Source organism: Anser cygnoides, unplaced genomic scaffold, assembly GCF_040182565.1.
Source record: "Anser cygnoides isolate HZ-2024a breed goose unplaced genomic scaffold, Taihu_goose_T2T_genome scaffold_42_1, whole genome shotgun sequence".
Taxonomy (NCBI): domain Eukaryota; kingdom Metazoa; phylum Chordata; class Aves; order Anseriformes; family Anatidae; genus Anser; species Anser cygnoides.
In genome coordinates, this window is record NW_027103066.1 from 1570262 (window position 1) to 1584936 (window position 14675).

The 14675-nt window shown below is 45.5% G+C and overlaps 1 long non-coding RNA gene across 1 annotated transcript; it reads right to left on the reverse strand.

Moving 5' to 3' along the window:
• Nucleotides 1-7413: 7413 nt before the first annotated feature.
• On the reverse strand, nucleotides 7414-14290 carry LOC125181830 (uncharacterized). The gene is made up of 2 exons (XR_010828039.1): nucleotides 13435-14290; nucleotides 7414-10383 (listed from the first exon to the last, which is right to left on the reverse strand). It is a non-coding gene; the product is annotated as an uncharacterized lncRNA (long non-coding RNA).
• Between the last annotated feature and the right edge of the window lie 385 nt (nucleotides 14291-14675).

Here is a 14675-nt window from a genome sequence, read left to right on the forward strand (position 1 = left end):
TTATGCAGGACCAACAAACAAGGACTCCAGGAGTTGGAGGGGCAGCCAGAGCCCCCCCGGCTGGGCAGCACTCAGTGCCTGTTTCTCCTAGGGATGTGGTTACAAAGTTTGTTAAAGATGGAATTAGTATGCCTGGCAGTTTTTCTCTGTATTTTAATTTGTGTTAATAGTGCTTTCTTAATTTGTGTTACTCTTGCTTTCTTAATTTCTGTTAATCGCGCCTTCATATTTTGTGTTAAACCTGCTTTCTTAATTTGTGTTAATCGAGCTCTTTTATGTTAATAAAGAAGGGGGAGATGTGGGAGCATGGCCATGGGGGTCGACAAGTCCCATGGTTGGTGATAACATCCCACTCTTAAAGATGAGGCCATCAGGAAAGTAAAGAGTTGAGAGGGAACAAAGAAGGGTGATTCAGGAGACACCTTAAACAGGGACATGAAGAACAGGAACAGGGACAGGCTAACAGCACAGGGACAAAAACAGAAAAGGAATGAATAGGGACAGGCTAACAGAACAGGGACGAAAAAAAAGAGCTTATGGGAGGGTCACGCTGGCTTACGCAGGACCCACAAACAAGGACTCCAGGAGTTGGAGGGGCAGCCAGAGCCCCCCGGCTGGGCAGCACTCAGTGCCTGCCACTCCCAGGGATGGGCTTGCAAAGTTTTTTAAAGATAGTCTTAGTATGCCTGGCAGCTTTTCTCTGTGTTTTAGTTTGTGTTGATCCTGCCTTCTTAATTTGTGTTAATTGCGCTTTCTTATGTTAATAAAGAAGGAGGAGATGTGGGAGTGTGGCCATGGGGTTCGACAAGCCCCATGGTTGGTGATCACATCCGACTCTTAAAGATGAGACCATCAGGAAAGTAAAGCCCTGAGAGGGAACAAAGAAGGGTGATTCAGGAGACACCTTCAGCAGGGACATGAAGAACAGGAACAGGGACAGGCTAACAGAACAGGGACAAACAAAAAACAGCGTATGGGAGGGTCTCGCTGGCATAGGCAGGACCCACAAACAAGGACTCCAGGAGTTGGAGGGGCAGCCAGAGTCCCCCGGCTGGGCAGCACTCAGTGCCTGCCTCTCCCAGGGATGGGGTTACAAAGTTTGTTAAAGATGGAATTAGTATGCCTGGCAGTTTTTCTCTGTATTTTAGTTTGTCTTAATAGTGCTTTCTTAATTTGTGTTACTCTTGCTTTCTTAATTTCTGTTAATCGCGCCTTCATAATTTGTGTTAAACCTGCTTTCTTAATTTGTGTTAATCGAGCTCTTTTATGTTAATAAAGAAGGGGGAGATGTGGGAGCCTGGCCATGGGGTTCGACAAGTCCCATGACTGGTGATAACATCCAAATCTTAAAGATGAGGCCATCAGGAAAGTAAAGAGTTGAGAGGGAACAAAGACAGGTGATTCAGGAGACACCTTAAACAGGGACATGAAGAACAGGTACAGGGGCAGGCTAACAGAGCTGGGAGAAACAAAAAACAGCATATGGGAGGGTCCCACTGGCGTATGCTAGACCCAAAAACAAGGACTCCAGGAGTTGGAGGGGCAGCCAGAGCCCCCGGTCTGGGCAGCACTCAGTGCCTGCCACTCCCAGGGATGTGGTTGCAAATTTTGTTAGATAGTCTTAGTATGCCTGGCAGTTTTTCTCTGTGTTTTAGTTTGTGTTGATCCTGCCTTCTTAATTTGTGTTAATCGCGCTTTCTTATGTTAATAAAGAAGGGGAAGATGTGGGAGTGTGGCCATGGGCGTCGACAAACCCCATGGTTGGTAATAACATCCGACTCTTAAGGATGAGGTCATCAGGAATTTAAAGAGTTGAGAGGGAACAAAGAAGGGTGATTCAGGTGACACCTTGTTGTCTGGGGTGGCTTGTTCTCCAGCCATTAAAGCATGGAAGTTGCTGGGTGTTTGCTGTTGCCGGGCAAAGTTGTTGACCAATGACTAGTTAGTGGAAAGGTACTGCTGTGAGGCGGAAGTTATAGGAAGGGAGCCTTTCCTGAATCAGGGATAGAATGAAGTTGTGCCCTCACTCTGAGAGATGAAGTTATGCCCTCAGTAAGAGAGAGTTCAAGTTATGTCATCAATAAAGAGGTAGCAGTTACAGATCCTGAAAGAACCCCGTTGTCCGTGCGGTCTTTACGCCACAAATCGCCCCCCAACAGGGACATGAAAACGAACAGGGACCAGAAGAAAACAAACAGGGACATGAAGAACAGGAACAGGGACAGGCTAACAGCACAGGGACAAAAACAAAAAAGGAATGAATAGGGACAGGCAAACGGAACAGGGACAAAAACAGAAAAGGAATGTATAGGTACAGGCTAACAGAACAGGGACGAACAAAAAGAGCTTATGGGAGGGTCACGGTGGCTTACGCAGGACCCACAAACAAGGACTCCAGGAGTTGGAGGGGCAGCCAGAGCCCCCCGGCTGGGCAACACTCAGTGCCTGCCACTCCCAGGGATGGGGTTGCAAAGTTTTTTAAAGATAGTCTTAGTATGCCTGGCAGTTTTTCTCTGTGTTTTAGTTTGTGTTGATCCTGCCTTCTTAATTTGTGTTAATTGCGCTTTCTTCTGTTAATAAAGAGGGAGGAGATGTGGGAGTGTGGCCATGGGGTTCGACAAGCCCCATGGTTGGTGATCACATCCCACTCTTAAAGATGAGGCCATCAGGAAAGTGAAGAGTTGAGAGGGAACAAAGAAGGGTGATTCAGGAGACACCTTAAACAGGGACATGAAGAACAGGAACAGGGACAGGCTAACAGAACAGGGAGGAAAACAAAAAAGGAATGAATAGGGACATGCTATCAGAACAGGGACAAACAAAAAACAGCGTATGGGAGGGTCTCGCTGGCATAGGCAGGACCCACAAACAAGGACTCCAGGAGTTGGAGGGGCAGCCAGAGCCCCCGGCTGGGCAGCACTCAGTGCCTGCCTCTCCCAGGGATGGGGTTACAAAGTTTGTTAAAGATGGAATTAGTATGCCTGGCAGTTTTTCTCTGTGTTTCAGTTTGTGTTAATAGTGCTTTCTTAATTTGTGTTACTCTTGCTTTCTTAATTTCTGTTAATCGCGCCTTCATAACTTGTGTTAAACCTGCTTTCTTAATTTGTGTTAATCGAGCTCTTTTATGTTAATAAAGAAGGGGGAGATGTGGGAGCATGGCCATGGGGGTCGACAAGTCCCATGATTGGTGATAACATCCAACTCTTAAAGATGAGGCCATCAGGAAAGTGAAGAGTTAAGAGGGAACAAAGAAAGGTGATTCAGGAGACACCTTAAACAGGGACATGAAGAACAGGTACAGGGGCAGGCTAACAGAGCAGGGAGAAACAAAAAACAGCATATGGGAGGGTCCCACTGGCGTATGCTAGACCCACAAACAAGGACTCCAGGAGTTGGAGGGGCAGCCAGAGCCCCCCGGCTGGGCAGCACTCAGTGCCTGCCTCTCACACGGCTGGTTTTACAAAGACTGTTAAATATAGACTTAGTATGCCTGGTAGCTTTTCTCTGTGTTTTAGTTTGTGTTGATCCTGCCTTCTTAATTTGTGTTAATCGCGCTTTCTTAAGTTAATAAAGAAGGGGAAGATGTGGGAGTGTGGCCACGGGGGTCGACAAGCCCCATGGTTGGTAATAACATACAACTCTTAAGGATGAGACCATCAGGAATTTAAAGAGTTGAGAGGGAACAAAGAAGGGTGATTCAGGAGACACCTTAAGCAGGGACATGAAGAACAGGAACAGGGACAGGCTAACAGAACAGGGACAAAAACAAAAAAGGAATGAATAGGGACATGCTATCAGAACAGGGACAAACAAAAAACAGCATATGGGATGGTCCCGCTGGCATATGCTGGACCCACAAACAAGGACTCCAGGAGTTGGAGGGGCAGCCAGAGCCCCCCGGCTGGGCAGCACTCAGTGCCTGCCTCTCACACGGCTGGTTTTACAAAGACTGTTAAATATAGACTTAGTATGCCTGGTAGCTTTTCTCTGTGTTTTAGTTTGTGTTGATCCTGCCTTCTTAATTTGTGTTAATCGCGCTTTCTTAAGTTAATAAAGAAGGGGAAGATGTGGGAGTGTGGCCATGGGGGTCGACAAGCCCCATGGTTGGTAATAATATCCGACTCTTAAGGATGAGACCATCAGGAATTTAAAGAGTTGAGAGGGAACAAAGAAGGGTGATTCAGGTGACACCTTCTTGTCTGGGGTGGCTAGTTCTCCAGCCGTTAAAGCATGGACGTTGCTGGGTGTTTGCTGTTGCCGGGCAAAGTTGTTGACCAATGACTAGATAGTGGAAAGGTACTGCTGTGAGGCGGAAATTATAGGAAGGGAGCCTTTCCTGAATAAGGGATAGAATGAAGTTGTGCCCTCACTCTGAGAGATGAAGTTATGCCTTCAGTAAGAGAGAGTTGAAGTTATGTCATCAATAAAGAGGTAGCAGTTACAGATCCTGAAAGAACCCCGTTGTCCGTGCGGTCTTTACGCCACAAATCGCCCCCCAACAGGGACATGAAAACGAACAGGGACCAGAAGAAAACAAACAGGGACATGAAGAACAGGAACAGGGACAGGCTAACAGCACAGGGACAAAAACAAAAAAGGAATGAATAGGGACAGGCAAACGGAACAGGGACAAAAACAGAAAAGGAATGAATAGGGACAGGCTAACAGAACAGGGACGAACAAAAAGAGCTTATGGGAGGGTCACGGTGGCTTACGCAGGACCCACAAACAAGGACTCCAGGAGTTGGAGGGGCAGCCAGAGCCCCCCGGCTGGGCAGCAGTCAGTGCCTGCCTCTCCCAGGGATGGGGTTACAAAGTTTGTTAAAGATGGAATTAGTATGCCTGGCAGTTTTTCTCTGTATTTTAATTTGTGTTAATAGTGCTTTCTTAATTTGTGTTTCTCTTGCTTTCTTGATTTCTGTTAATCGCGCCTTCTTAATTTGTGTTAAACCTGCTTTCTTAATTTTTGTTAATCGAGCTCTTTTATGTTAATAAAGAAGGGGGAGATGTGGGAGCATGGCCATGGGGGTCGACAAGTCCCATGGTTGGTGATAACATCTGACTCTTAAAGATGAGGCCATCAGGAAAGTAAAGAGTTGAGAGGGAACAAAGAAAGGTGATTCAGGAGACACCTTAAACAGGGACATGAAGAACAGGAACAGGGGCAGGCTAACAGAGCAGGGAGAAACAAAAAACAGCATATGGGAGGGTCCCACTGGCATATGCTGGACCCACAATCAAGGACTCCAGGAGTTGGAGGGGCAGCCAGAGCCCCCCGGCTGGGCAGCACTCAGTGCCTGCCTCTCCCAGGGATGGTTTTACGAAGATTTTTAAAGATAGACTTAGTATGCCTGGCAGTTTTTCTCTGTGTTTTAGTTTGTGTTGATCCTGCTTTCTTAATTTGTGTTAATCGCGCTTTCTTATGTTAATAAAGAAGGGGAAGATGTGGGAGTGTGGCCATTGGGGTCGACAAGCCCCATGGTTGGTGATCACATCCGACTATTAAAGTAGAGACTGTTATGAACAGACTCGCATACGAAGTCGGTCTGTTAATAAATGTTATTATTCACAGAATTTACTAATTAATTAAGTAAGCAAGCAGAAGCAAAACAGCGCTGGGCGGCCGGGGAGTTCCGACTCCGCAGCGGCGCACAATTTTCCTTCTCCGGGGGTGCTGTTTTATAGTATCCGAGTTCCAGCTTGTCCGGGCTTGTTGAACCAGCTACGGCTATGCAGTCCAAAGGGGGGGGGGCTGCTTCCTCTCTTTGGTGCTCACGCGTTGCGCTAATGTTTGGGTGGGGGGGAGTGAAGTAGCAGACAGGATGTCTTGCGATGGGGTATTTCACAGAGTCTTTGTGCCTGTTCAAGGATGTTTACCCAACACCCCCCCTTCTTGTTATCTGCCTAATAAGCCTCCCCTTCATTGAGGCAACATTGTGCAACCTTATCTCCCTCGCAGATTCCCAAATTCCTTACAGATAGTTAGCAAATCCCCCCCCTCCCCAACTTTGTCATCATATATCAAGGTTCTATTATGATCAGGAAGCTCTGTCCCAACCTCGTGTAAAATACTATCTATTTTATAACCATCTTATCCCTTTTCTTTTTTTTTTATTTCTTTATACAATGAACAAATACATCTTACCCATTACAATCCCTCCTTTTTCTTTTAGGCTACTTATTTTGTTCATTAAATTCTTCCAAAGCTTTTTTACACATCATCAAGGTTTCAGTATCTTCTTCCTGATCTACAGTTTCATACTTAGCACGTATAAGCATCAAATGTGCAGCCTCCAGTCGACTTTTTACAATAGCAATTACCCGGTTAAAGATACATGGGCCAAAAGTCAACACAAATATTAGCAACAATAATGGTCCAGCAATAGTAGATAACAATGTTGTAAGCCAAGGTGAGTAATTAAACCAAGATTCATACCAACTCTGGCGAGCTTCGTGTTCCCTTTTTCGTTTCTCTAATCCTTCTCGGAGTTTTGTCATAGTGTCCCTTACTACTCCTGTATGGTCAGCATATACGCAACACTCTTCTCGCAGGGCTGCGCAAAGTCCTCCTTGTTGTAAGAATATCAAGTCCAGTCCTCTGCGATTTTGGAGCACTACTTCAGATAATGACCTGACTGACTTTTCTAGGGCCGTTATCGATTGCTCTATGCGAGCCAAGTCCTCATCCACAGCAACTCGTAAAGAGGTAAATTCTTGACTTTGTTTAACTAGGGATGCAATCCCCGTTCCAGCTCCCGCGGTCCCTAAAATCATTAAAGTGGCTAGGGTAACAGCTGTTACCGGTTCCCTCCTTTTTAGATTAAATTGTGGTATTGTGTGTTGCATGTATATATACTCTTCAGAATGGTACAGAATTCTTGGTATAATTACTACCTGTACACAGAAGTCGCGGGACGAATTAAACAATTTTAAAGACAGACACGGAGTTACCCCTAAAGACGAACATACCCATCGAGTATTATTAGCCGGAATCAACCAATTAGAGGGTTGTTTTCTATCTTCTGTAATACTGCATAAATCTCTTTTCCCTCTTGGGACTGTTCCTATACACCTACCTTTCCCTGTCACCTGTGTTAGAGTGATCCCGATTTCCTGCCCCCAGTTACATTTGCTGGGGTTTGATTCATTCGAGTATTCGAGTGCACCCATATCCCCTATTGCCTCGTAATATGGAGGCTGGGCACTGACACATAACCAGCATTTTTTTGTAATTTCCGGGTTTGTTTGATTAAGGAGTTGATAGCTGGCTTCAATAATTTTCCACATTCTACTTAAGGAAGAATCATCCCTATTTCTTCCTATCGCAGTGGGAGTAGGAGTGGGAATGGACGTCATTTTATTATTACCAGGCCGCGTGGGGGTCAATTTAGTTGTCGTGGGGCGAGACGTCCCTTTGTTTTCCAAATGTGAGAGGGGGCCTACCTTTCGAGGTGTTTTAGGCGGTTCTTCCTTCTTTATTAAAATTATTTCCCCTCTATCAGCTCCTTTCTCATAATACCTTATTCCCCAAGTCCTTCCAAGGATCCACCCCGGATCCATCGGATTAGTTACGTTAACCCACAAAAACGCGCAATTCCCTTTTTGTACGGTCCCTGTTCCACGGTGATAGACTGCCTCAACCGTGTTCCGATTACTGCAACCCTGAGGCCCAAATTGGACAGTTAAATATTTATCTTTTCCCCCGCCTGGATTCCATGCTGTGGCTATAGTTTCGCAACCCCAATAAGCGCAGTAATACTGTGCTGGGGAATTACAGTAGCTTTTCCCTGGGTTAGAAGCTGGGCATAAGTAGAAATCTGACTGATTGTTACATAGCTCCAAAGTCGTTGTGAGGTTGCAGAGATCAGTCTTAAAGCTGGGAGCCCCTGGCGTAACAATCTGCTGTACGACCGTAGTATCGAAAAGTCTTATCAAGCTCCACAAGAAAGGCTGATGCGGGTGGTGTTGACCAGCGGTGGGTGGCATGACCATCGCGAATAACCCCAAGCACCACAGGGGGTAGTGAAGGTCCATTCCCACTTGTTTTACCACTCTGCCTCGCCCGTCAGATGGGGTGCTACCACCTACGGGGTTATGATTCTTCTCGGCAGCAGTAGTATTCTTCAGGGACCATGGAGCCTCCACCCCTTCCCAGTAATGCCTACCGAGTTCGTCGCAGAGTCAGCTTTAAGTCCTCAGAGCCGGAAGTCACTTCCCACCTGTCGTTCTGTATTGGCCCTTTAACTCGGCTGGCGTGCGTCCATCCCCGTTCAGCAGTCCGGACAGCAGTCTCTGTAGTTAGCAAAACAATATAGGGACCTTCCCAACGTGGGGTCAATGCAGTTTCTTTCCAAGTTTTAATCAAGACCTGGTCCCCAGGCTGTATATTGTGTATTGCCATATCCAGAGGAGGGCGTTGTATAACCAGACCCCTTTTCTGCAATTCCCTCCTTCTGTTCCCTAACTGTACTAAATAAGACTTCAAACTCTCATCTTGAATGTGGGGGTGATCGACGGGTATCTCTAAGTCATAGGGCATCCCATATAGCATTTCAAATGGTGACAACCCCAGATCAGTTCGGGGTTTCGTACGCAGGTTTAGCAAAGCAAGAGGTAAGCATTTTATCCATGAGGTTTTAGTTTCTATCATCAATTTAGTAAGTTGTTTCTTAATTTCCCCATTCATTCGTTCTACTTTTCCCGAGCTCTCAGGGTGCCAAGGAGTGTGGTATTCCCACTTGATTCCTAAGTTTCTCATAATTTCTTGTATAACCTTTGACACAAAGTGAGGCCCTCTATCAGAATCTATCATTTCAATAACTCCGTATCGAGGGATTATGTTCTCCAGTAAAATTTTTACTACTGTTTGTGCCGTTGCCCTTGCCGTAGGGAATGCCTCGACAAAGTTAGTCAAATGATCTACTATCACGAGCAAATATTTATATCTCCCTACTCTGGGGAGTTCCGTAAAGTCCAATTGAATTTTTGCGAAGGGTCGATGGGCCAATTCCCTTCCTCCCATAATCCTTTTCCTTATGTTTTTGGCATTTACCCTTCGGCAAGTTATACATCCATTAACTATTGTCTTTGCTATATCATATATTCCAATACACATATACTTGTATGCAAATTGGTCCACTAGGGCCTGTACTCCCCAGTGGGATTGATCATGGTATCTCCGTAGCACCCTCACAGCTACTGATTTAGGCAATACCTCTCTCCCATCAGGTAGCAACCATCTCCCTTCCTTATTTTCCTTAATTCCCATTTGTATCATTTTCCCTTTTTCTTGCACAGTAAAACACAACAAGGGGGAGAAGAAAGTCCCTCCTATCAAAGACATTTGCAAGCCATGTTTGAAACAATTTTTGTAAGGAGGGCTCTCTTCCTTTGAACAATTACATTCTACTCCATCCATCCCCCAATTCTTCCAACACCCATAACAAGGTTCCCTCTTTAAATCCTCTCCACAAGTTGGGCAATCCGCCCTTTTTGTTATTACATAGTTAGTCATGAGGGCTACCCGCTTTGCCTCTTGATCAGCAAGATTGTTTCCCCTTATTTGCGGGGTCAGTCCACGCTGGTGGCCTTTTACATGTACCACCGCTATCTCTTTTGGCTCCCTAATCGCTTGTAAAACCCTAACAATCAATTCTTGATGAACTAGTCCTTTCCCCTGGGAGTTTATAAGTCCTCTCTCTTCCCAAATTTTTCCAAAGGTGTGTATTACCCCATAAACATATTTTGAATCCGTATAGATGGTTCCGCTTCTATCTTTCAATAATTTCAAAGCCCTTAACATTGCATATAATTCACAAGCCTGAGCTGACCAACTCGGACTGAGGGGTCCTGATTCTATGACTCTAAATGTTTTCCCATCTATCAGGGCATACCCCGATTTTCTTTTCCCTTCTATTACCCTAGAGGATCCATCCACATATATCTGTTCCCCATGAGTCAATTCGGTATCTTCTAAGTCCGGTCTTAATCTCGTATGTTCTTCGATGTTGCTGAGACAATCATGTTCTAGATGGCCATTTGTTTCTCCGTAGAGAAATTGCGCAGGGTTTTGTACTGGTGCAGTTTCTAGAGTCAATCTTGGGGAAGAGATCAATATCCCCTCGTATCTCAACAGCCTTGCGTCGGTGATCCATTTGTCTGCTTTTTGCTGCAACACTCCGCGAATGTTGTGGGGAGATATTACTCTAATTTCTCCTCCAAAGGTAATCTTTTGTGCCTCTTCAACCAATAAGGCCGCTGCTGCAATTGCTTGTAAACAGTTTGGCCAGCCTCTAGTGACTGGATCTAGCAATTTTGACAAATAGGCCACAGGCTTTTTACATCCTGCCCATTCTTGTGCCAGTACTCCATACGCAGTTCCTTCTGTAGTATTAACAAACAGGAAAAAGGGCTTCTTTAATTCGGGAAAGCTTAAAACCGGTGGATTCACGAGTTCTTCTTTTAGGAGCATCAGTCGTTCCTCATCCTCTTTTGTCCATTTAAGATGGCCCTCGTTACTCAATTTGTTGTATAAAAATTTTACCTTCCCGCTGTAATCCTCTATCCACTGTCTGCAGTACCCTGTCAATCCTAGCAACTGCCTGATTTGTTTTTTCGTCTCTGGTGCCCTGAGTTCTAAAATACCTCTAACTCTTTCAGGGTCTAATTTCTTTGTTCCTTTGCTTAATAAATGGCCTAAATACTTTACTTCTTCCTCCACAAATTGTAATTTTGCTTTTGAAACCTTTAGTCCCCGTGAGCCCAAAAAATTCAGCAAGTTTATACTTGCCTGTCGTACGATTTTCTCATCTTTTCCCGCTATTAATAAGTCATCTACATATTGGATCATTTTGGTCCCTGGCATTCTATCGTAATCCTCTAGAATTTGCTCCAGGGCCTGGCCAAACAAGTTTGGAGATTCTGTAAACCCCTGAGGTAACACTGTCCACCTTAGTTGCTGTTTCCTGTGAGTGTCGGGATCCTCCCATTCAAAGGCAAAATAATTCCTACTGTCCTCATCAAGAGGACAGGCCCAGAAAGCATCCTTTAAATCTATTACACTGTACCACTTGTCCTCTGGGCTTAATTGGCTCAATAAGGTATGTGGGTTTGCTACCACGGGGAATCTGGTTATAGTTCTCTTATTAATTTCTCTCAAATCATGTACCAATCGGTATTTACCATCCTTTCTTTTAACTGGTAATATAGGGGTGTTGAAAGGAGACATACAGGGTTCTAACAACCCCTGTTGTAATAATCGTTGTATGTCTTCCTTCAGACCCTTTCTACCCTCTTCAGACAAGGGGTATTGTTTTATCCTGATTGGTACTTCTGGCTCTTTGATAGTTACCTTAAATCGTTTAATGTTTAACCTTCCAACGCTCTCCGAGGTATACCAAACCTCGGGGTCTATCTCTTTCTCAACCTCTACCCGAAGAAGACACAGCTTTATTTCCAGTTTCTTTTCTACTACCTCTAGTCCTATGCCTAATTCTATTATCAAATCTCTACCTAATAAGTTATATTCGGCTTCTGGCACAAGAAGCAGATGCCCCGTACCCTTTTTTGATCCCAATTCAATCGGTACCTCTTTTATAACGGGGACCCCAAAAGGCTCCCCTTTTGCTCCTATTACCTGTATTCTATCCTTTGAAGTTCTACATCCTAAAGGTAATGTCTGGACAGTTGATCTTTCAGCTCCCGTGTCTATGAGGAATTCGATTTCCTCGCGCTGGGGGCCCACTCGTAACTTTATCAAGGGCTCACTGTTCCTTTGGGTCCCCAGCAAATAGAGCCCCTGACACCCCTATTCATTTCTAAACATTTTCTCATCCTCTTTCCTCTGTCGGCACTCCCTTTTCATGTGACCCTTCTTATTACAGTAAAAACAGGTCACATCTCTTCTTTCCTGGGCACCCTTTTTCTCTTTCCTATTCCTTCTAGTAAACCCTTCATTCCTCCATCTTTGTTCATTGCCAGCCCTTCTGGATCCTTCTCGCACCGCTGCCACCATCATTCGCACTTGCTTCTTTTCCTTCTCATCTTCCCTACGAACATACACCTTTTGTGCTTCCCTTAATAATTCGTCCAGACCTCTATCTTGCCAATCCTCTATTTTTTCCAATTTCTTTCTGATATCTATCCAAGACTTAGCCACAAACTGTGTCTTAAGTAATGCTTCCCCTAACGGGGTACCTGGGTCTAACCCACTGTATAATTGCAGACTTTTACGAAGTCTCTCCAACCATTCTGTTGGAGTTTCATCCTTTTTCTGTTGTTCACTGAATGCTTTATTTATATTCTGTCCTCTGGGCACAGATTCTCTGATTCCTTGTATTATGATTGTTCTTAGATCCTGCATGTGGCCCCTGTGTATTGGATCCTGGTTATTCCAGTTAGGTGTCTGCATTGGCCACTTAATATCAGCAGCAGGACCTTGCTGATGTTGCTGGTCCCAAATTCGCATACCTGCTCTCCTTATCATTCCTCTCTCTTCTGATGTAAATAATATTCCCAAAATAGATTGTAATTCTTCCCAAGTATAAATGTTTGGCCCTAAAAACTGATCTACCTGTTCGGCTACTCCTAACGGGTCTTCTAAGAGACTTCCCATCTCCTTTTTAAAGTCTCTAACGTCCCCTGAATTAATGGGGACGGCTACATATCCCATCCCTGGTTGAGGTCCCCCCATTGCAATCTCCCGCAAGGGGTACAACCCTTCTTTAGCGCGACGAGTCTGGCTTCTAGTTACTGGCCCTCGTCTCCCTTGGACCGAGGCACTGTCATCCGAATCCTCAGATTCGGCAGCAGAGGGTGCTGTTGGCAAAGAGGGCACGTAGGGAGGTGGCGCAACTGGGACTTCCAAATCTCTCTTCTTTCCCTTCCCTCCTTTTTCTTTTAGAGGGTATAACTGGGTCCCAGTTTCAAAATTTATCCATAAATGTGCGTATTCGCTTTCCTCTAAACTAAATGGTTCCTTTGAATTAACATAAATATTTAGAGCCTGACATATCCAATCCTCAAAGGAACCGAAAAGGGGCCAAAACACACTGTCCCCCTTTATGGGCTTATTACCCCAGATCTCTACACAATAATGAATCATTTTTACTTTACTTTTTCCCCGCCTAGAAGGGGAATTACTCCAATTCTTAATCATTAGCCCCAGCGGGCTATCCGGGGGAATAGGAGGAATATTCCTACCGCTATTTCCCCCACCCATGGGACCAGAAGGCTTACTTTTCTTCTGTCCCATCTTCCGGAGTACCTTCACTCACACACACACACACTTCCCCCTTTTCGTGGCCTAGTCCCTCGCGGGATGTGGGAACCGCACTACCGAGGGGTCCGCACTCGCTTCGGCCGCGATTGGCCGTCTCAGAAGCCATACTCCGGGATTCCCCACCCTTACCGAACGGATCACCGGCCTATACTTACCCACCCCGTGGGTCTTCGTTCGGTCTTCGTGCACAAAGATTGCTAAGGGTTTGCCGGCTTTATTTGCTTCTGCTTAATTTTTGAGGTTCGACGGTGAAGGCCTGAATGAGACTTCCTGCTTCGAGGGCCGCCAAAATCGGCGGGGCGCCACCCCCAAAGAGGAGTCCTCAATCAAATTGCCTATCCGAGTCACGGCACCAAATTGTTAAGAACAGACTCGCATACGAAGTCGGTCTGTTAATAAATGTTATTAATCACAGAATTTATTAATTAATTAAGTAAGCAAGCAGAAGCAAAACAGCGCTGGGCGGCCGGGGAGTTCCGACTCCGCAGCGGCGCACAATTTTCCTTCTCCGGGGGTGCTGTTTTATAGTATCCGAGTTCCAGCTTGTCCGGGCTTGTTGAACCAGCTACGGATATGCAGTCCAAAGGGGGGGGGGGGGGGCTGCTTCCTCTCTTTGGTGCTCACGCGTTGCGCTAATGTTTGGGTGGGGGGGAGTGAAGTAGCAGACAGGATGTCTTGCGATGGGGTATTTCACAGAGTCTTTGTGCCTGTTCAAGGATGTTTACCCAACACCCCCCCTTCTTGTTATCTGCCTAATAAGCCTCCCCTTCATTGAGGCAACATTGTGCAACCTTATCTCCCTCGCAGATTCCCAAATTCCTTACAGATAGTTAGCAAATCCCCCCCCTCCCCAACTTTGTCATCATATATCAAGGTTCTATTATGATCAGGAAGCTCTGTCCCAACCTCGTGTAAAATACTATCTATTTTATAACCATCTTATCCCTTTTCTTTTTTTTTTTTTTTTTTTTATTTCTTTATACAATGAACAAATACATCTTACCCATTACATTCCCTTTATTAACAATCAGACAGTTTATGATCCTGAAACATGGGACCAAATTGAGGTCAAGGTGTGGGACTCTGCTACTAAAAACAACAAGGTTGCGACAGGATTGCTTGGCACCTGGCGAGCAGTCTCTGAGGCCTTAAAGAGCCATGTGCGACCGCAATCAGAAACGTGTGGTTTGCCAGATAGTGAGGGAGCTGCGGGCTCGTCCACCGATCCTTCTGCTACACCATCGGCCCCCCCGCCGCTACTGCCATCGCAGGCCTTTGCTGTTACGCCCCCTGGTGATCTGAACGTTCCTTTCGATCCAGGCCCTATAGGCCCTGAAAAGGAGCCGGATCTGTTTCCCTTCAATCCGGGAGGAATAGGATACATAAGGCCTGAAGG